The sequence below is a fragment of the Chiloscyllium plagiosum genome, unplaced genomic scaffold (genome assembly GCF_037043375.1).
Source record: "Chiloscyllium plagiosum isolate Xiang-an unplaced genomic scaffold, Cpla_swu_hap1 HiC_scaffold_16, whole genome shotgun sequence".
Classification (NCBI taxonomy): domain Eukaryota; kingdom Metazoa; phylum Chordata; class Chondrichthyes; order Orectolobiformes; family Hemiscylliidae; genus Chiloscyllium; species Chiloscyllium plagiosum.
The window spans coordinates 7541621-7566018 of record NW_028270154.1 but is presented as its reverse complement, the minus strand read 5'-3'; the positions used below and the strand labels follow the sequence as shown (position 1 = coordinate 7566018).

At 40.4% G+C, this 24398-nt stretch overlaps 1 protein-coding gene and 1 pseudogene across 3 annotated transcripts in view; both read left to right on the top strand.

Moving 5' to 3' along the window:
- LOC122556422 (protocadherin-10-like) overlaps positions 1-24398 on the top strand; it is a 175842-nt gene that overhangs the window by 93601 nt on the left and 57843 nt on the right. The window lies entirely within an intron of this gene.
- On the top strand, positions 4441-14818 carry LOC148147462 (protocadherin alpha-C2-like; annotated as a pseudogene).

The window sequence follows — 24398 nt, the reverse complement described above, 5'->3', positions numbered from 1 at the left end:
AGCAGAAACCAGAGGGATTTCTGCTCTATTAATTGTAAAGAAAGAGAGCTGTTTTCCTCAGTATTAGATTCATCTGATGTAATGACTATAAGAAATTTCCCCTTGCCATTTTTCAATGTACTTACCTGATGTATCCCTTTCTGTCTCACTAATGTTTGTGCAAGTATAGTTAGCTTTATTTTATTGGTTTTAAAAAAAGTTAAAATATTCTTGTTTTGACCTAGAATGAGCATAATGTCTCTATTTGTTTTAGAATGTGAGATTCGATTAAGGAATCTAAATATAATCCATTGATGCCCATTGCCTTATCACTTACATTATTTTTATGCATCACTCTGCTGGATTTTTAAATCTGGTTTATATTATCAGGCTTTATTTCTGCTTAACTTTTCTATTTTATTCGTTTTACAAACGATCCTATCTTTTTAATAATGAGACTGATAGACCATTAGTCCACGATGATGAGACAGTGGGCACTAACAAGTTGAACCTTCTTGGCTAAAGTTGAGAACCAGGATTGCTGAGATCTATTTTCCACCTGCCTGTAATGAATATTTACTTCAACAACTGTCTGTTGTTTGGCACAACCCAATCAATCTAGTTTCTGTCTAATTTCCCTTTGCTAAATTGAATCTATTGTACTGTACTAGATCTTTACCAATTTTTCTTCCTATTGTATCTAATTGTGATGGTTTTCGAAATAGAAAATGTTATCAGCAGATATTGTCTGATGAACAAAAATTACTTTGATGGTATTTTGACATCCCAGATGCAGATCAATTCTCCATCTGGTTCTTCAATTCTACTCACTATCTCAGACATGACTCTGCACATTTCACAACTTCGCATTTTTGAAACCTGTACCTTCTAAAATCAGTACATTTTGTATTCTTCTTAAATTTTATCTTTTATTTATAGTAATGCAGTTTATAAATATTTGTGTTCGTTTCCTCCTCTCATAATTCAACTTGCATCAGCATGCATAATCTCTCTGCCAACACTAGCTTTGTGGAAACATTTTGAAGCCTCTATTTCAAGTGAATGGTGCAACATTTCCAGAAAATGACATACACACTCAAAGTGACTACTCCCTATATGTAACGTGTTTCCTCTGCCACATTTTATGATGTACTAGTGCAAGGGAACTTTGTTTAGATCGCATATTCATTCAACATTATTTCAATTTTAGCAAGTATATCACAAGTTACAAGCCTTTCAAGTAGCATAAATTTATATTTGACGAATGACTTCCATTAGCCTAAGCTATTCACCACTTACTTTATAAAATAAGCCCTGTGTTCCAGGAATAGGTCGAATAAATCTTGTCTCACCTATCCAAAGTGTTTGAGTGTAATCATTGGAATCTTCCAACGTAAAGGAACACCCTTTGAGATTGCAGAGATCAGGAGCCCATGATCACATTGCAAGTGGTTCGCTCATCTGTATATTTTAAGTTCGTTTGGGAATTTAGTGAACATTACTTGGTATACAATTATTTCTTATTTATAACTAGCCAATCATTATGTTGCTTTTGTAAATTTGTCATGCCTTTCAACTTGCGCAATGTAACTTTTTGGTTACAATTTTGCTTCAAATTCCAGATCACTTTATTCATTTGAGACATTAATGAATTAGGCGACAGCAGACAGTCTGGTCCAGCAACTCATGGAACATAGAACATAGAACATTACAGCACAGTACAGGCCTTTCGGCCCTCGATGTTGCGCCGACCTGTCATACCAATCTGAAACCCATCTAACCTACACTATTCCATGTACGTCCATATGCTTGTCCAATGACGACTTAAATAAACTTAAAGTTGGCGAATCTACTACCGTTGCAGGCAAAGCATTCCATACCCTTACTACTCTCTGAGTAAAGAAACTACCTCTGACATCTGTCCTATATCTATCACCCCTCAATTTAAAGCTATGCCCCCTCGTGGTCGCCATCACCATTCTTGGAAAAAGATTCTCCATGTCCACCCTATTGAACCCTCTGATTATCTTATATGTCTCTATTAAGTCACCTCTCAACCTTCTTCTCTGTAACGAAAACAGCCTCAAGTCCCTCAGCCTTTCCTCGTAAGACCTTCCCTCCATACCAGGCAACATCCTAATGAATCTCCTCTGCACCCTTTCCAAAGCTTCCACATCCTTCTTATAATGCGGTGACCAGAACTGTAAACAATACCCCAAGTGCGACCATACTAGAGTTTTGTACAGCTGTAGCATACCTTCATGGTTCCGGAACTCGATCCCTCTATTAATAAAAACTGAAACACTGTGTGCCTTCTTAACAATCCTGCCAACCTGGGTGGCAACTTTCAAGGATCTGTGTACCTGAACACCGAGAGCTCTCTGCTCATCTACACGACCAAGAATCTTACCATTAGCCCAGTACTTTGCATTCCAGTTACTGCAACCAAAGTCGCACTTGTCCACCTCACACTTGTCCATATTAAACTCCATTTGCCACCTCTCAGCCCAGCTCTGCAGCCTATCTATGTCTCTCTGCAATCTACAACATCTTTCATCACTATCCACAACTCCACCAACCTTAGTGTCATCTGCAAATTTACTAACCCACCCTTCTAAGCCCTCATCCAGGTCGTTTATAAAAATGATGAACAGCAGTGGACCCAACACTGACCCTTGCGGTACAACACTGGTAACTGGACTCCAGGGTGAACATTTCCCACGAACCACCACCCTCTGTCTTCTTTCAGCAAGCCAATTACTGATCCAAACTGCTATATCTCCCACAATCCCATTCCTCCGCATTTTATAAAATAGCCTACTATGGGGAACCTTATTGAATGCCTTGCTGAAATCCATATACACCACATCAACCGGTTTACTCTCATCTACCTGTTTGGTCACCTTCTCAAAGAACTCAATAAGGTTTGTGAGGCACGACCTACCCTTCACAAAACCGTGCTGACTATCCCTAATCAAATTATTCTTTTCTAGAAGATTATAAATCCTATCTCTTATAACATTTTCCAATACTTTACCAACAACTGAAGTAAGGCTCACTGGTCTAAAATTACCAGGATTGTCTCTAATCCCCTTCTGGAACAGAGGAACCACATTTGCTATCCTCCAGTCTTCTGGCACTATTCCTGTGGACAATGACGATTTAAAGATTAATGCCAAAGACACGGCAATCTCCTCCCAGGCTTCCCAGAGTATCCGAGGATAAATCCCATCTGGCCCGGGGACTTATCTATTTTCACACTCTGCAGGATTTCTAATACCTCCTCCTTGTGAACCTCAAACACACCTAGTCTAGTAGCCTGTATCTCAGTAATCCCCTCGACAATATTGTCGTTTTCTAGAGTGAATACAGTTGAAAAATATTCATTTTGTGCTTCCCCTATCTCCTCCGACTCCACACACAACTTCCCACTACTATCTTAGATTGGTCCTAATCTTACTCTCGTCATTCTTTTATTCCTTAAATACCTATAGAAAGCCTTAGTGTTTACCCTGATCCTACCCGCCAACAACTTCTCATGTCTCCTCCTGGCCCTTCTGAGCTCTCTCTTTAAGGAACTTTACTTACGTTTAAGTACTACTTAACAAGCAGTACAGGTGTACTACAGCCCTTACTTTCTGATTCAGCTTAGGGCATGTGTCAATATTTGGCTTCTATTCTCCCTCTGATACTGGGAGAGTTGTTTGCTACCACACGGAAAACAAGATCAAATTTGATATGTGCTCTGGTCGCTGACATATTTGACTCTATTAACTCTTTCCAAGCTACAAAACACATCAGTTACAACGCTACATTTTAATTGGCCTTAGTGAAGAGAGCTTTATTGTCTGCCATCATCCTAAATTACACTACTTAATTCCTTTGTCTGGAATGTTAATTTCATTGACTTTACACATTTTGCAGTTTTGGGGCAATGGGTGAGAATGCAGATAATGAGAAAGCATAATCTTTTCTTGGACTGACATAACCTATCAGTCCAGACTTACAAAGTGTAAAAAAAGAGGTAAACAGACAGGGTTCACGACTATGCTGGAACTTGGAAATTCCATGAATTGTTAGAAAATACTAGGAAGATCACAATGAGCTTGTTTCGTGAGCTGAGGGAATGGTTGAGTTAGATACAGTATATACTGAAAGATTTGTGGTGCAGGTAATGAGAACTTTTTTGACGTTGCTAATAGTTTCTAACTGAAGGCAATTACAGAAAGTGTACTATTGGATCACAGGAAAATGCAATAAGGAATTTGAGCTCATTTAATGTGGGCGAAAAATATAAACTAATGCCAGCAGCATATTTGTGGAAACTGACAATAGGCTTGAAAGGTAAACATATAGGTTCACTATAAGAGATGCATTTTGACTGCAGCATGACAGCAGATAGTGGGATATAGCAAACAAAAACCATAATACCTAACATTGTGAAAATAATCTAAATCAAAATTCGGCACCACCCAGTTTAATGTTACAGTGATGGATGAGAATGACAATGCACCTGTTTGCGAACAAGACTTCCATCATACAACCACTATCGAAAACGTGCACAAAAATACTTTAATTTTGAAGGTCACTGCGGTGGATATGGACGAAGGCATTAATGGTGAGGTAGTTTATTCTTTCAGCGATCGCACTCCTGATCGAGTGTGGGAGATATTTAGCTTAAACTCAGCGATCGGAGAAATCAGAGCAATCGACACGGTAGACTTTGAAGAAACGCATAATTATCAGATTGTAGAACAAGCTGTGGACCGAGGTCCACTTTCACGGCGAGTGCATTGTAAAGTTTTAGTAAAGGTCACTGATTTTAATGATAATATTCTAGAAATAATATCAACTTTTATGTCAAGCCCTGTTCCAGAAAATACTGCTTTGAACACTGTAGTAGCTGTTCAAAGAGCGACAGACTCACAAACGACTGTTTATTCCTGAATATTCCTCTTAAACTTAACAACTCCTTTAATATTTACTCCACGCTCGTCACTCATGGTGAAATAGACCGTGAAAAAATGCCAGAGTACAACATTATCATAACGTTTGCAGATGCTACCCCCCCGCCCCCCCCCCCCCCCCCCCCCCCCGATCCCTCTCTTGGCCAAAACAACCATCTGTGTTGAAATCTCTGACATAAATGACAATGCGCCACGCTTTATCCATAATTGTTATCGGTACTTCAATTGGTTATGTTTCAGCCTTTGACACGGATTCAATCAAAATACTCAAATATCATAACTATTAATATTTTGGATGGTTTGATACACGTGTTGCCCGTATACACATTCGTGTCAATAAATTCGACAGTCTTTTGATTTTGAGCAGCTTAAAACATTTCGTTTCTGAGTTTCAAGCAAAACATGCCGGATTCCCTCAGCTTAAGTGCAGCGCAAACGTAGATGATAACCCAGCGTGATCATGTCTCCATTACCAATCAAAGGGAGAACAGTGCATGAGACAACACCCAGATCTGCTGACCCAGGTTCGTTGCAAATGTGACAGCCACTGACGCAGATTCTGGATTGAATGCTCACCTTTTTTTACCAATTCAACCAACCGATAGATGGCAACCTGTTGACTGTAGCTCCAGAGACAGGAGAACCCTGGACTATTCGCCGTTTTAAGGATAAAGATCCATCGAGACAAATGATAGTCATTCGTGTGAGAGACAATGGAACCCCTTCGCTTTCAGGTAAAGTCACCATCAATGTATCCGTGCAAGATGATACTGCGGAAAACGCATCTGATACCGGCGCGTTGAGAAACTCTCAGCTATGGATATACGATTTAAAATTTTATTTGATTATCTGTTTTGGTACAATTTCATTCCTATTGTTTCTGGCGACTGTGATCCTCGATATTAAGGTGCATAGAGGTAGAAATGGAGCTAAGATCTTCCGTTGCTGGTGGCAACATTACGCATTTCCAGAAGGGATTCGCTGTGCGGAATACAAAAAGCTAGTGATAACGTTCAAATTGCATCAAATTCCACTTTGGAACATGGAAGTAGGGCAATGGGGCGTCCACTTCCCTGTGCGGTGCCTCAAGCTTCAAGCTTGGATGATTTTCGATTTCTTAGGTTAGATGACATGACAACAACTATGATGTCTGTGATGTCTGTTCTACCACCTGGATCCCGAAGGAATATGGAAATACGTTACAACCGATATGCAAGGAAAACAGCGAATTTCACAAGGTGAGAGTGCTTCCCTTCTGCACTGATTGGTAACGGCGATGTATCCTGGACTCGCAGTCGGGAGATCTGGTCTTGTGATCGAGAAAATGTACATTTAAGAACCATGTGTCGGAGATGTAGTCTTTTTCATTTAAAGCTACTTCGTAAATAATCTACGTTAGGGAAACGTGAACACTAAGGGCAAAAACAGAAATTGCTGGAAAAGCTCAGCGGGTCCGGTAACATCGGAGGAAATGAATCAGAGATAATGTTTCGGGTCGAGTGACCAGTCCTCAAAAAGGTCTGAGGAAGGGTCACTCCACACGAAAGGTTAACTCTGATTTCTCTGCACAGATGCTGCCAGACCTGCTGAGCTTTTCCAGCAATTTTCGTTTCCATTTCTGATTTACACCAACCGCAATCGTTTCTGGTTGCCTTTTTGGATGAATATTAAGGTGCTGAATCAAGTTTTTGGAAAACAAAGTTGATTATCAATATCATCAGGTTGCGCCCGAAGAAGAAGTCTGCTGTTCTTAACATGGACAGCTTATAGTGGCTCCAAAACTTGATTGAGCCACGACTGTCAGGCGGCCAGAGCAAGGCTTAGGAAGTCAGGAAAAGGAACGGTTTGTCCAGTAAGTGCTCTGCGCAGCTCAAGGGTGCGATCTGCTCCTGCAAGCAAGGTTATTTAAGATACTGGAAAGTTACTGAAAAAAGCAGCTCCTCTCATCAGATGCTTTACTGCAACTATTTGAGGTAATGCAAGATGGAAATCGTTGATGACTGGCGAACTAGTTTTACTCAGCCCAGGCATACAGCCATGGAGGAGAATCTGCAGTACAGGGACGGTGAATGCATAACTGGGTTGGTGAAAAGCCCCTGGGATAGTGACGAGTGATTGACGAGGAGAGAGGTGGCTGATTCAGTGAGTCAACTGCATTTGTGAGCGAGTTGTTGCGAGATTGGCCCTAAAGTTGAGTAATTGGGACTGGGTGAGAAAAAATGAGTGATTAGGGTGGATATGAGTAACGGAGCTTGGGTGATTAATTGACTCTGGGTGACTAAATACCAGCAGCGAGTTGAGTTAGTGACTTGGCTCGATGATTGAGTTAGTGGCTATGCATGGGTGCGAATATGACTGGGAGGCAGTGGGTGGATGGCTGAGTGCATGAGTGAGTGGGACTAACCCGGACATGCGCAGGCATACATTTCACCGAACCATCCTCCGGCTCCTCCCATCTCCACGCAAAAACACATCCAACAACATTGACATGGATAGGACGAAAACTCAAAACGAAATGCAAATCACTTCAAACCCACACTTGCATGTAAATTCTGCTAATGGAAGCTCGGAATATATATTGTCACAAGTAGTCAGGGTGGTGAAAAGTTTTGTTTTGGGTGCAGTTCAGCAGATCATAACAGATGTGACGATGCTGCTCCTTTAAGAAAGTTATGGTGTCCTTGACTTTTATTTTCAGAGTCTTTAAAGACACAGGTTCCGAAAAGTCTAAATTGAAGGGTTTTCTTGCCAATTTGATTATAGCTATCAGATTCTGTCTCAGGCAAAAGGCCTTTCAGTTTATATTAAAAAAAACACTTGTACAATGAAAGGGAAGTGGCCATTTCTCCCAGCTCAGACTTTCGCTGGTTTGGTTTAATTTTTAGCAGCAGTGTTGTAAAACCTGCTGGACCCAAAGAAGCAGGTCAGACCGATTCTCCCCTCTCTCTCTCTGATTTTTGTCTGAAAAGAGCCGGTATTTGATTTTTACCTTTGAGCCAAGGGGTGTTTATGGGGATTGTTGCAACTATTTGGAACAGCATCATTAAGTTGGGATGATCTGCTGGGTTTTTGGGTAGGTTACGTTATTCGGTATTCTGTTCTCTTTTGTGTTTCATTCGGTAATCGTGTAAATACATTCTGTTTTGTTTAAACCTATGTGGTTTGACGTGCTGAGTCACCCCTGGGATATCTGCGTTACGCCTGCTGAAAACAACTAGCAAAGTTAGGGTCTGGGTTACTTTCTTGAAATGTTTTGAGGGGAACTGACTTCGTCCTAAACAGAAACAAAGACACAAAGATCGCAGAGTGTTTGAACAAAGTGAAGAATATAAACTTACTACTGCAAAGAAGGTATGCAAAAAGCAAGATCGACATTAGATTTTAAATTTGAGGAGTTCCTTCAGAAGTATAATAATGGCAGGGAAGAAGCTGTTATTGAACCTGTTGGTTCATGTCTTTCCAAGATGAGGTGATGGAAGGACAGTTAGTCGCAACATTCTAGTAGGGTACCTGTCTTCCCTCCTTCACTGGTGTTCAGGATTTTGTGCATAGACTTCAATTTTTGCTCCATCTCTGCTTTATTTCCTACATACCAGAAAGGAAGAACTTACTAGTTAGCAATGCTGATCGAAGCACTTAAGTTGTTACTTCCATGAATTTCTCATTTAAATAACCAATACATTGCTTTCAATATCATCCCTCCAATCAATATTTAAATTTGTCACAAGGCTTAGCTTTCTGAAACTTGTTGACTGACACAATATGTCTTTCCCTAAGCGAAAAGACTAGATAACAGCACAATCACGTAACAACGTAGTCATTCGACCAACGTGTGCATGCTTGTTCATTATAAAAACACTTCCGTCAATGCCATTCTTTCTTGATCCTTTCATCACCCAGAAAGCTAATTTCCTTCGTGTCATGGTAGCTGGTGGTGTAGCCTGGTGATATTGCTACTTCAGACTACAGTTCTGCAATAGGTTCGCATCCCATTGTTGTAGTAATAAAAATTTAAATTCAACTAAAAGCTAGTCTAATCGCTAACCACTAAAATCCCATCTAATTTATTAATGTACTTCAAGTAGGTCTGCTGTTCTCAACTGTCCTGGCCTACATGTGACTCCTGACGCCCACAATTTGATTGCCTCTTAATTCAGGGCGGGCAATAAATGCTAACTCAATTCAATAAACAAATAAGATGTCAATTCAATTTGCCTTCAAAATAATTCAACATTTCAGCATTCGCTGCTCTTTCACACGTTCTGGTCACCGCCATTCACTCACGTAAAAAATGTTATCCTTCACATCGCTGTATTTCGTGCCCAGAAGTAAACTCCTTGTTCTGTAGCAACAACATGATTTGCTTTTTTTTGTGCTTGTAAAGACCAGTTAAAATATTGCAATTGTGTGAAATGTTTCTGCCTCGTTTCTTCCAAGGAAAATTATCCTAGTATCTTCATTCTATTCTTTTGTTTCAACCTCTCATTACTGGAACGATGCTTTCGATTCCAATTTTAACCCTTTCAAGAATTCCCGACTTCATTTTTATAAATATGTTTGGTTAATGAAGCATTATCAGAATTTGACAGATCTATGCCTCTTTTACTCAATTAGCTCAAACTTCTCCAAATGTTGCTTTCTGTTTTTCCTTATTGTTGTCTCTATAATATTACCCCTCACAGATGTTTAACTGTTTGTTCAAGGAATTTAGAAAAATGCACTTTTGACCATTGTCATTATTCAATTCTCTGCGTACTTCATCGTGTTTAGGAAAAACGAAAGATTACAGCAAGGCTTTCAGCTAATCTCTACTCCCAGATGTTTTGTAACCTCTGATTTTCTTTCCCTGTAGACTTGTTCTTCTTTCTGTCTGTCCATGCGTGGAGGCACATATCATACTGACAGCAGGATGATCATCCCGGTTTTGTTTTCAAACTCGGACCAAATCAATTTTGCTTTTGCCTCTTCAAAGAAATCATTTCTTTCCAAAACCAAAGTAATCACAATCAGAGATGTCGCTGACGTTTTTCCCTTTTCCAATGTTTTCTAAACACTTTGCGACTTTGAAAAGTAATCAGCCAATCATCACTATGTTTAAGCTACGTTTTTGATACTGTCCCTGCTCCACTTACCGGCATGACTATTGGCATTTACATCTACGAACTTTCTTCATTGTATGGTGCGTGTTTGCATAAATGTGCTTGCACATTGGTTCTTAATATTTCGTACTACTTAAGCCTTCTGTATACCATAGTATTACTTCTCTTGAAAATACTGTTCAATGTTATCGCTTTTTAATCAAGTTTTAATTGATTTTTTTCCACGTTTGCATGTAGGTTTCACACCGCCACCGCTCACCCCCATACCCCTGTTAATTTCCTTTAAATGCTTTGCTGTCACACCTTAGAATGGGCATTTATCATAAGACTGTTAAGATACTAGTGGCAACTTTTGAATGATTCCACCTTTTCCAAAAATGGTTGCATAATCCCAAGACATTGGCGCCATTTCCCACACCCACACAATGTCTCAGTCCTATAGATCGACCTGAGACCAAGTTTTTTAGGACTTGGCAATGGGAGTAACGGAGCTATCACGACCTTCGAAGTCTTATAGTTTAGGCTTCTAGATTGTAGAAAATCTAGCCATTTATCTCGACAGTTATACTGTTGGCGTAGATGTGTGCACAACGTCTAGCTCACATCCTTAACAGGTAAAGTGAAACGTGACACGAAATCCATAAAAAGGCTGTTGACTGTTAACTGTCCTCTTTCATGGTCCACTGTGTCACTCAGTAAAATGGCAATCAGGGTTGGCACGGTGGCACGGTGGTTAGCACTGCTGCCTCACAGCGCCAGAGACCCGGGTTCAATTCCCGCGATTGACTGTGTGGAGTTTGCACATTCTCCCCGTATCTGCGTGGGTTTCCTCCGGGTGCTCCGGTTTCCTCCCACAGTCCAAAGATGTGCAGGTCAGGTGAATTGGTCATGCTAAATTGCACCTAGTGTTAGGTAAGGGGTAAATGTAGGGGTATGGGTGGGTTACGCTTCGGCGGGTCGGTGTGGACTTGTTGGGCCGAAGGGTCTGTTTCCACACTGTAATGTAATCTAAAAAAAAACAAATGCCATCCTTGCCAATGATGCCCACATCTCATGAAAAAATAGGAATAAAGTATACTGCACGCTCGTTCTGTACTCTTTTACCTTGGTATCATGGAAGTAACATATATGGAACTTATGATGACTGTTATATCAATGTTCTTCTGTCCTCCGAAGGCACTTGAAATAAAAACAAAATGCATTTCTAATATTTGACGTTCTTACCTTTGCAGTCAACTTCTTATGGCCATAAACTATCTTAAAGCCCAAAACCTTTGGCATTACCACCATGTGGAAAATGACATCTAGAAAACTGTCATCCTCCCTGAACGTGGCAATGACTCCAAATGTATGCCAAGTTCAGATACTCTAAACTAGAGCTCAAGTAGCTGATAATACTTCATGAATATCTGTTCACCCACGACACCCACCTCCGAAGATGCACAGAGTGCAGCAGTTGCATGCAACAGACCAACCCTTGACCATCCATGATCAGGAAAAGCTTGGCCCCGCATTTACCTACTGCATTGATTCAATTATTACTTACAGTAACGTATATCGACTTGCTGTATGCTAATACTCCTGATACCATTGACTTACTGTTGCTCATAACCGAATTAAACTTGAGCTCATCAGTTTAACTCAGTGACTGGGCCATATAGATGCTTATGCATACTCCACAACTGAAAAAAAATAACTGAATGTCGGTATCTTCAGAAATCAAGGAAGATACAATCTAATGTGCCTGCGATATTACATATCATAAAGTCTGCTTGAGAGAACTGGCCATTTCTTTCACTTTTGTTTCAGGATTTATTCCTTAATTGTGTCTGTTTCCCTGTCTTGGTATGTGTAGCAGGAGTGGGAGGAGAAGGAGTTTTGGAATAAAAAAAAGATTGGGTCTAAATTATACACATAACTTAGACTACCTTGGCATTTAACTTTGCTCCGCTGAAGCAGCTATATCATTAATACATGTTTAAATATGTATTCGTTCTGAACAAAGTTTGGCACTGGTTATGTAAATGATCCAGGTAGGAACGATTCGGATAATCTTTGAGGGGGGTGGGTGGGGTGGGAGGGGGGGGGGGGGGGGGGAGGGCGATGAATGTCTAATTTCACCATATTGTGAAAATAGGGATAAGGATTCTGATTTGACTTGGCTGTTTGCCTCCATGTTGCAACATAATTTATGACAGCTTCAGAACCACCATTTGTGAAATAAGATTGATAAATGAAATTAATTAATTTAGTTGATATTGAAATCCATGAGCTGCTGTGATGGGTTCTGAGTACATGTCACTAGAGTATTAAAATTTACCAGCATCCTGTTCCCTAGATGCTGCCTGACCTGCTGCGCTTTTCCAGCAACACATTTCCATCTATTAAAATTTACCATCGGGTTACAAGCCTATTGACAAAACTATTATGTTAGCATATATTAATTCCAGCCAACATTGAGACAAAATGCTGCATCACAGATGTTGGGAGACAAGAAAAGATCAGATTAGTAAATTCACGTTCACAAATAAACTAATTCTTTTTTTACATAAAATAGATTGTGTAAGCAAATTACTTGGGTCACATTCAATTTTGAGATTGAAAACCTTAGAAGAAAAAGTGCTGTCTAAGTACAAAGTGGTATGGTCAGTTTGTTTCTTGAAGGTGTCATTGATCGCAAATACATTTCACAGTAATTATTAGAAGGGTAAAACATTACCAGGAATCGTTCAAATCTAAAACATGAGTGATCTATCTTGCAATTGTGGAATACACTGGTATCAGAGTAAGGAAGCTTTCATCAATCATTATAACTTTTGTTGAAATTTTGCTTTTTCCCAGTTTAACAATTGGAAAAGGGAGCACCATTATCAATTCTAAAAATAACATGACACCAGGTAATAATCCAACATGTTTATTTGTATGTACAAATTTTCGGAGTGCTGCTCCTTTGTCAGCGAGCTAATGAGGCAGGTTCTATAGGGCACACAACTTTTCAGCAAAAAATCGAAGTGACATGCAGCTGATGCAATGTATTGGACAAACCTAGATGGCCGTTAAGTCATTATCCTGACCCATTCGCTACCTAGCGAAGGAGGAGCACTCTGACAGCTTGTTCCTTCAATTAAACATGTTGGACTGAAACCTGATGTGTCATTTTTCATTTTGTTCACCCCAGTCCAACATCAGCGCCTCCACATCATAATCAATCCTATCATCATTCTATACCACAAACAACAAAATACAGTCATTGACGTACTATATGGTAGGGCCCTACGGAGTGTTGCTGAACAAAGACACCTCGGAATGCAGGTGCATTGTTCCTTGAATGTGGAGTCGCCAGTAGACAGGGTGGTGAAAACGTTTGACAGGCATGCCCTCATTGGTTAGGGCATTAACTATGGTTGTTGGAATACCATGTTGTGACTATACACGGAATTGGTGAGGCCACTTTTAGAATTCTGCAAAATATTCAGGTTGATTTTCTATAGGGAAGATGTTGTTAAAGTTGAAAGGGTGCAGAAAAAGGATTTACATGGATATTGCTGGGACTGGAGGGTTTGGCTTATAGGGAGAGACTGAGTAGGCACAGACTTTTTCCCTGGAATATTGGAGATTGAAGGGAGACTTCAGAAAGATTTATAAAATCATGAGGAGCATGGATAGGGTGAATAAGTCCAAAACTAGAGAGAATAGGTTGAAGGTGAGAGGGGAAAGATTTTAAAATGACCTGAGGGGTATCATTTTCACACAGAGGGTGGTGTGTGGATGGAACGAGCTTCCAGAAGACGTCTGTGCGGCTGGTACAATTACAGCAGTTTGAAAGCAACTGTATGGGTACATGAATAGGAAGGGTTAGAGGGACATGGACCAAATGCTAGCAAATGGAAGGCGTCAGATTGTGATGTTTGGTCGGCGTGGACGAGTTAGACCTCAGGGTATGTTTCCATGTTGCATAACACTGACTCTGTGACTCTATGATATGCTGTTGGTGCGAGACAGTATACAGGCAGCAGAGATGAGGATATTATAAAGATTGGACAGAAGAATGAGGGGTTGAAAATAAAACGAAATATGAGTTTATGTAGATAGAAAATGTATGAATGAGGTTTACATTTGAAAATCGGTAAGAAAAATATAGTGGTATGAAATGCCATAGTTAGAAGCATACAACACAGATTATGGTCCAACAGCTTTCGGAGCGCTACTCCTCCAACAGGTAGCTGTAGACCAAGATCATAAAACACTGAATTTATAGCAAAATATCACAGTGTTGTGCAACTGATACGATATATTTAACAAACCTTGATTGCTGATAAGTCTTTCATCTTTTAGAATGGGTTGCAGGTTTCAGTTCATTAATATATAAATCCCAGAACTTCTTTCAAGTCACACTCTCGAGATAACTTAAGGTTTTATTTTTAAAAAGTGACAACTCAGCTCAGAAAATGCCTGAAAGATGTGAGGTTAGAGCCTGTCTGTATTCCAATCTTGAGTCAGACTGCTTCGAATCCCAAAGTAGGAACTTATAAAATATTGCACGGATTGACTCCCTGCATTGACTGCCTGCAGATTGTGGGCTTTTTAAAAACAAAATAGAATGTATCTGCCATTACAATTCTGCAAATGCAAATACGCCCCCTAGACCTACATGTGTGTGCGCGCGCACATGTGGTCATCCTGAACCATCTTCAACAAAAGGTTTTCATCTTTGATGACCAGTTCTTCATCCAGACACATGAAACAACCGTGGAAACCAAATTTGCTCCCTAAATATGCCAACGTTTTCATGCACAAGTTTGAACAAGACTTCTTCTCTGCACAGGACCCACAACTAGCACTACACACCAGATGTATTGATGACATTTTTGCCCCTCTGGATTCATAGTGAGGAGCCACTGAAACAACTACACAGTGATATCAAGATATTCCATTCCACCATCAGACTTATGATGGACTACTCTTTAGTATCTGTATCATTTTTGGGAACACGACAGATACCTGAAGGTGCTGAAGGACGCCATCATAAGTGCAGGGAACAATGCTCAACTCATCAATCGCCAGTTCTGACGTGCCAGAGTGAGAAACCATAAAAAAACTTCCTCAGGAGACAGATACAGGATGCGACCGATAGGGTACACTTCATTATCCAGTACTTCACGGGAGCGGCGAAAATATGACATATTCTTTGCAGCCTGCAACACATTATCAGTGAGGACGAGCACCTCGCCAAGTCCTTCCATACACCTCCACATCTCGTCCTTAAGCGACCACCAGACCTTAAGCAAACCATTACTCACAGCAAACTGCCCAGCCTTCAGGACAACATCGACCACAACACCACATAACTCTGTCATGGCAATCACTGCAAGACGTTTCAGAGTGTCGACATGGATGCTACCATGTTGTGGTTCTGTTCGCCGAGCTGGGAATTTGTGTTGCAGACCTTTCGTCCCCTGTCTAGGTGACATCCTCAGTGCTAGGGAGCCTCTTGTGAAGCGCTTCTGTGTTGTTTCCTCCGGCATTTATAGTGGTTTGTCTCTGCCGCTTCCGGTTGTCAGTTCCAGCTGTCCGCTGCAGTGGCCGGTATATTGGGTCCAGGTCGGTGTTTGTTGTTAGAATCTGTGGATGAGTGCCATGCCTCTAGGAATTCCCTGAACCACAACAACGAGCACCCGAGCTACAAATCTTCTCACAAACTTTGAAAATGCTACCCTTACACGTGGGGACAGTTCCCACCTTGTACGTTGCAGGTACTCATATTACTCGGCCAATATTGTCTATCTCATACGCGGTAGGCATGGATGCCCTGAAGCATGGTACATTGGTGAGACAAAGCAGACACTCTGACAATAGATGAATGGACCCCGTGGAACAATTGCCAGACAGGAATGTTCTCTCCCATCGGGGAACACTTGAGTAGGCAGGGGCATTTGACCTTTGATCTTCGGGTGACCATCATCCAAGGCGGACTTCGGGATAATCAACAACACAGAGTGGCCAAGCAGAGGCTGATAGCCAAGTTCTATACCCATCAGCATGGCCTCAACTGGGATCTTGTGTTTATGTCACACTATAGGTGATCCTACTACACTGTACACTTTCACACATACACATACATGCACACTTTTACATACTAACACACTTACACAGACTCTCTCTCATACACTCGCACTGTCTCAGACGCACATGCATGCATCCCCCCCCCCCCCCAAGAGGTGCACATATGCAAGCACACACTCTCACATGCACTTACACTCCCACACGCACACTCACGTACACTCACTCACACTACCCCCTCTCCATACACGCACATACACACACGTTCTGTCTCCCTCACATGCACACACACACATATAAGTCTATTGGTTGAATTTGCATTTGCAGAATTATAATTGCAGATACACTCTATTTTGTTTTAAAAAACACACATAATCTGAAGGAAGTCAATGCAGGCAGTCAATCCATGCAACATTTTATGAATTCTTACTATGGAAATAGAAGCAGCTGATTCAAGATAGGAATATAGACAGACTCTGACCTTATACCTTTAATGCATTTTCTGAGCTGATATGTCACTTTTTTTTATAAAACCTTAAGTTGACTCGAGAATGTGACTTGAAAGATGTTCTGGGATTTACATATTAATGAACTGAAACCTGCAATCCATTCTAAAAAAGGAAAGACTTATCAGCAATCTAGGTTTGTTAAATATGTTGTATCAGTTGCATGCATGACACTGTGATCATTTGCCATAAATTCAGTGTCTTATGATCCTGATCCACAGCTATCAGATGAAGGATCAGCGCTCTGAAAGCTAGTACTTCTAAATAAATCTGTTGCACTATACGGTGGTGTTGTGTGATTTTTAACTTTATCCAGCCCTATCCAACAGCGGCATCTCCACCTTAGTCAACAGATGTGGAATGGAGTTTAAATCATTGTTTGATATTACAGTTACAATGCAGAACAGAAGTATTGGAACGTGTGGGATTATTTGGGACATGTTCATGTATCCATATCCACACTATGTGGAAATTCTGCAGGATGTTTTCATAAATCCACACTGGTAAAAATACATTTGGATTTGGATGTTTCAAGCTGACAACTTAGTAGTATTTAATATACTTGTTTAAAACGTAAAACACAACTCGTCTCAAGCAATGTAAATGCAGCCGATATCATTTACTAGAATTAATTATAAATAGTAAACGTGAAATTATGTGATATTTGGAGAATACTTTGTGAGTGTTGAGAAGATTTGTAGCTCAAGTTGAAGATCTGGATGTAGGTTTGCTCGCTGAGCTGGAAGATTCATTTTCAGACGTTTCGTCACTTTACTAGATTACATCTTCAGTGAGCCTCCGGATGGAGCACTGCTAATAATTCCTGCTTTCTATTTATATGTTTGTGCTTCTTTGGGCTGGTGATGTAATTTCCTGTGTTGGAAAGCAGGAATCACCAGCAGTGCTCCATCCAGAAGCTAAGTGAAGACGTTACCTTGTATGGTGATGAAATGTCTGAAAATGAACTTTACAGTTCAACGAGCAAACCACCGTCCACTGGATAATAGTGGTCAGATTAAGTAGAATTATCGTGGATTTATTACAGAGAAATCATGTTTGACAAACTTGTTTGAGTCCAAATTTTAGAATATTATTAACAGTATAGATAAGTTCCAGAACACGGTAGATATGTTGTGCTGTATTTAGATTTAGAGATCGTTTCCATACAGCCTTACACAAGAGGGTAATACTCAAAATTGAATCATATGAAATGGTTGTTATATATTTGCATTGCTATGGCATTGTTCATAACATATTATTATTATCAGTGGTATTGTGATTTGACAAATTAAATTTGGTGGTGGAAGGAATTTGAGTTTAGTTTATTTCTGGTCAAATATATGAGTTTTTTTTAAGTCAGCAAGTCATTTTTATCATTGATTTGCAAACAGTTCTTAGAATACGTGGTGCGATTCCAGCTCAATGGCCAACAGGCCACCTGGATAAAATATTGTTAACGTGTTTTCTGACTTGAATCTCCTGATGCAGTGGCATCATGCCTGTGGAGTATACCTCAGCTAATTACAACTCAGTGAGAAGATATCTAGAGGTGTAGAGCACTGTGTAGATGTCAGAGAGGAAGACATTCAACAACGGGCTGTTAAGTTCAAAGTCAGCTCAGTTAGCAGTTTGTTTTAAAAGTCTTAGGGAGGGGCATCAACTGAAGAAAATTGCATCGATCAAATGTGATGTAATTACCCAAAAGATAATCTATTAAATCTAGGCCAGTAAAGCAAGAAGATTTAGCAGCCAATAGGGTTCATATTTCGCTGAGATTTGAGTCCTCACAGAGTTCTTGTTGAGATACAACGTGTAATTCCTCGTATTTTTAAAATTTCTGATGAAATCTTGCCAATTGCTTTTGTCAATATATTGTACTTCATCATTTTTTTCGTGCTGTGGAATAAACTGTTGTGTTACTTTATTCAGAGTACTTTAATTGATTTTTGTTAATGTGCTCCCTGACTTTACTCCATATTAAGCAAAACTAAAAAAATACGAAGTATAGTTTTTCAGGCCAGGTGCCACTGCGGGGGCTGTCTTACCATATTATGATCCACTGGGATAATAGCCACATGGATTCAGCAGCTTTTCGCGTGATACTTCCGAAAGGACCTATTTCTGCCGTGTCTGTGAATTAAGCACCTTCCCTTCAAGTGGATAAATTTTCAAGGGACTTAGAGGAAATGGGAAAAATAACTAATAAGAGAGATAAATTATGGAGAAGCTGGCAAGTTATATGCAGGATTTCCATTGTGAAATATGTATACAACAAAACATAGTACGGTCAGCACATGACCAAACCCTCTGGTCCACCATATCAGTGCTAACTATAATGCCATTCTAAACTAATCCTATCTGCCTGTGCACAGCCCTTCTCCCTCTATTTCCTGCCTGTCTGTCTGAATGCCTCTTAAACATTGCTTGTGCATCTGCTTCTAATACTCTCCCAGGTAGGGCATGCATCGCACCAACCACTGTCTGCATAAAGAAAACCTGCCTCTAACATTTCCTTCAAACCTATCTCCTCTCACATTAAAATTATGTCCCCTAGTAATTGACGTTTCTACCCTGCAGAAAAGACCCTGACTATCCATTACATCTATGCCTCTCATAATTTTGTAAACTTCTATCAGGTCACCCCTCATCTTTCGACATTCAAGTGAAAACAAACCAAATCTGTCAAATGTCTCTGCATAATTAAAACCATTAACCCCAAGCAAAATAACCTAATAATCCGTTTCTTTACACTCTCCGACATATCCATACACTTCTAGTAGTGTGGTGACCAGAGACACGCACAAGTTTAAAGTTCTATATAGTTGCAACATGATTTATCAACTTTTATACTCTATGCCCCAATCGATGAAGGTAAACATGTGATCTGCCTTCTTGGCTGTCTTATCCACTTGTGTTGGCCTTTCAAGGAACTGTGGACCCGTTCATCTAGGCCGACTGCATGTTAATACTACTTAGGGTTCTACCATTTACTGTACATTTCTTTCCTGTATTAGTTCCCTCAAAATATATCACGTTACATTTGTCTGAATTAAACTCCATTTGCCATTTCTGTGCCCAAGTCTCCAGCGTATATTTATCCTACTGTACCCTTTAGCAATCAACCTCACTATCCACAGCTGCCCCAATTATTGTAGCATGCACAAGTGTACCAATCAGTCCACTTACATTTTTCTACACATAATTTATAGTTATAAAAAATGACAGGGATCGCTGACCCTTGCAGAATACTCACTGGTCATAGATCGACGGACTGAAAAACACTCTTCCTACACTAGACTTTGTCTTCTACGATTAAGCTAATTCTGTAGCTACCTTACCAGGTCACTAACCCTACATTCTACATTCTTTATCCTGTCTGTGTATGAATGGATCCAATACATGCTTGTCTGAGAGAGAGTCATAGAGATGTATAGCATGGAAACAGACCCTTCGGTCCAACTTGTCCATGCCGACAAGATATCCCAACCAAATCTAGTCCCACCTGCCAGCCCACTGCCCTTATCCCCCCAAACACTTCTTATTGATATACCTATCCAGATGCCTTTTAAATGTTTCAATTGTACTAGCCTCCACCACTTCATCTGACAGCTCATTCCATACACGTACCACCTTCTGTGTGAAAATGTTGCCCCTTAGGTCTCTTTTATATCTTTCCCCTCTCACCCTAAACCTATACCCTCAAGTTCTGGACTCCCCACCCCTGGGAAAATACTTTGTCCATTTATCCTAACCATGTGCCTCATGATTTTAATAAACCTCTATAAGGTCACCCCTCAGCGTCTGACGCTCCAGGAAAAACAACACTAGCCTATTCAACATCTCCCTATTGCTCAAATCCTCCAGACCTGGCAACATCATTGTAAATCTTTTCTGAACCCTTTCACGTTTCACAACATCTTTCTGATAGGAAGGAGACCAGAATTGCATGCAATCTTCCAACAGTGGCCTAACCAATGTCTTGTACACACGCATCATGACCTCCCAACTCCTGTACTCAATACTCTGACCAATAAAGGAAAGCATATCAAGTGCCTTCTTCACTATCCTATCTACCTACGACTCCACTTTCAACGAGTATAAACCCGCACTCCAAGGTCTCTTTGTTCAGCAACACTCCTGAGGACCTTACCATTAAGTGTATAAGTCCTGCTAAGATTTGCTTTCTCAAAATGCAGCACCTCACATTTATCTAAATTAAACTCCATCTGCCACTTCTCTGCCCATTTGATTAAGATCCCGTTGTAATCTGAGGTAACCTTCTTTGCTGTCCACTACACCTCCAATTTTGGTGTCATCTGCAAACTTACAAACTATACCTCTTATGCTCATATGCAAATCATTTATATAAATGATGAAAAGTAGTGGACACAGCACCGATCCTCGTGGCACTCCACTGGTCGTAGGCCTCCAGTCTGAAAAACAACCCTCCACCACCATCTTCTGTCTTCCACCTTTGAGCCAGTTTTGTATTCAAATGGTTAGTTCTCCCTGTGTTCCATGAGATCTAACCTTGCTAACCAGTCTCCCATGGGGAACTTTGTGAGTGCCTTACTGAAGTCCACATAAATCACGTCTACCACTCTGCCTCATCAATGCTTTTTGTTATTTCTTCAAAAAACGCAATCAAGTTTGTGAGACATGATTTCCCACGCACAAAGCCATGTTGACGATCCCTAATCGGTCCTTGCCTTTCCGAAAAATGTACATCCTGTCCCTGAGGATTCCCTCCAACAACTTGCCCACCACCGACGTCAGGCTCACTGGTCTATAGTTCCTTGCCTTGTCCTTACCACTGTTCTTAAACAGTGGCACCACGTTAGCCAACCTCCAGTCTTCCGGCACCTCACCTGTGCCTATCAATGATACAAATACCTCAGTAAGGTACAACGTTGTTAAAGAAACATACATGAATGATTCATATCTTATATCAGTAACTGGTCAATACCTCGAAAGAAAAAAAAACACTTTCATGAGAATTCAAGGTATATGAATAGTTGTCAGTAATGCGGCCCATTCGAAAGCATTATCCCCTTGAGACTGATTACTAAACATGGTGGTCTTGGACTAAGCCACTCTCTGCAACTGGATCCTCAATATCCTGACGCAAAGGTCACAATCAGTGAAGACTGGGGACAATATTTTATCCTCACTAACACTCAATACTTGAGCCCCGCCAGGGGTACATACTCAGCCCCTTACTGTACTCGCTGTATACCGATGACTGCATCATCAAAAAACAGACTAATTCCATTTACAACTTCACTGATGACACCACCATAGCCAGTCGAATCTCAGATGGTGATGAAATAGACGAGAGGTTGAAGATCTGGAAAATTGGTGCACTGAGTACAACCTAGCTCTCAATGCTGGCAAAACCAAGGAACTCATTATTGACTTTCCATGGGATATTACCCATGCCCCCCTACACACTAACAGCACAGAGGTGGAACGATGGAGACTGTCAAACTCCTTGGAGCAGTCATTAACAAAAAGCTTTCTTGCACTCTTGATGTGGATACACTGCTTACAAAGGCCCAACAACGTCTCTTTTTCCTCATGCAGCTGAGACAATTTGGCATGACGGTGAATACTCTTGCCAATTTTTATAGGTGCGCCATCAAGAGCATTCTGTGTGGATGTATCACTACCTCGTATGGCAACTGTACTATTCAAGACCTGAGATGGTTCCAGAGAGTAGTGAACTCGGTCCAGACGATTACAAATGCCAGCCTCCCATCTATAGAATCTATCTAGCAGGCCCGCTGTCAAGGAAAGGCCGCCAGTATGTTCAAAGATCCATCTCACTCTGGCAATGCTTTTCTACAGCCTCTACCAATAGGGGAAGGTACAGAATGGGGACCCAATGAACACAATCCGCCGATTTCTTAGCAGCAAACCCAAACAAGCAGACAAAACACATCTAGAAACCCTAGCCACTCTCTCCTACATCAAAGACATCTCGGAAATGACTGCCAGACTACTCAGACACCTTGGCATCATGGTAGCCCACAAACCCACCAACACACTAAAACAGCAGCTAATGAACTTGAAAGACTCCATACAGACAACAATTAAAACTAATGTCATTTACAAAATACCATGCAAGAACTGTAACAAACACTACATTGGACAAACAGGCAGAAAACTAGCCACCAGGATACATGAACATCAACTAGACACAAAACAATATGACCCTCTCTTACTAGTACTCTTACACACAGGTAAGGAAGGACACCACTTCAACTGAGCACAGCAATTCAGGCAGCATCCGAGGACAGGCACCTGAATTGCTGTGCTCTTCCAGCACCACTGATCCAGAATCTGGTTTCCAGCATCTGCAGTCATTGTTTTTACCACTTCAACTGAGACAACACATCCATCCAAGGACAAGCCAGATCGAGATACTCATGAGAATTCCTAGAAGTATGGCATTCCAAACAAAACTCTACCAACAAACACTTGGCTTGGACCCCATTTACCACAACCCTGAGAAAAAGAATAGGAAATGTCATTTCCATAGGAAATGACATCACAACAGGAAATTACATCACCAACCCAAAGAAACCCAAACATATAAATAGAAAGCATGAATAATAAGCAGTGCTTTGTCCGAAGGTTCACTGAATATGTTACCTAGTATAGTGATGAAACGTCTGAAAATGAAACGTCCAGCTCAGTGAGTAACCCTACCTCCTGAACCTCAACCTGAGCTACAAATCTTCTCAAAACTCACAGGTAACTATATGCAATCCACTCAAGTATCCATTTCCTGATTTAAAGATTCCTCTGAAACTGTGTTCAGAATCCAGCTGTTCCGCTTTCTGAATTATTTTATTGTGAATTAAGTGATTCTGCAATATGTTAATGCACAGAATTATTTTTATTTATTTTATCACAGAATGTCAGCGATGGTATTAAGACAATAACTTAATGCAGTTCAATAATTTCACTTGAATTTAATGGAATCCACATTGCTGTGGACCAAATGACAGGTCAGGAAGGAATGATAGATATCATGCCCTAAGACATCCTTAACTCAGATTTCTTTTTAGGTAAGTGACAATCGTTACGTTGGTCACAATTATCAAAGATAGCTTAATTATCCAGATGAATTAATTGAACTTAAATTTCTCCAGTGTTTCTGGAGACAATTGAAACTGCGTGCAAACAGCAACAATCTAGGCTTCTGGATTACAGGTTTTGTGTCATTGCGATTATACTGTAACTTCGTATATGTAAATTACGTATGTCGAATATTCAGTTTGAATGAAATTATTTCACAATGTGTCACAATTCAGATACCAATAATCATGCACCTAAAGACTATGCAACCTTGCTGCAAATACTTGGTGCATCTTTTTTTCCTCCTCAAGTCTGAAAGGGCAGGCACTGCAAGTGTGTACATATTCTTTTTCACAGGTTGCATTCTTTTAGAGACTGATGACTTCATTTAAATTTAACAAAGCAACAGGATTCCAAGGCTGAGGCACATATTACATTAACAATAATACAAATATAGACAGACATATAGTAGAGAATAGTTAGATTGTTTCAAAAAGTCAGGCGTGCAATCTGACAGAGCAATGTGAGATTATATTTTTGTTGACAAACCCAACTAATTATAAACTGTCTTAACCAATTCAATGAGGTTCAGATATGGAAGGAATTGGGCCAATTAGAGTAAAGGTCAATGCGATCGCAATTTGAAGAAAAAAAAGTATTGCCAGTGATGCCAATTAAAGTTGCACAACAATAAATGCACCAAA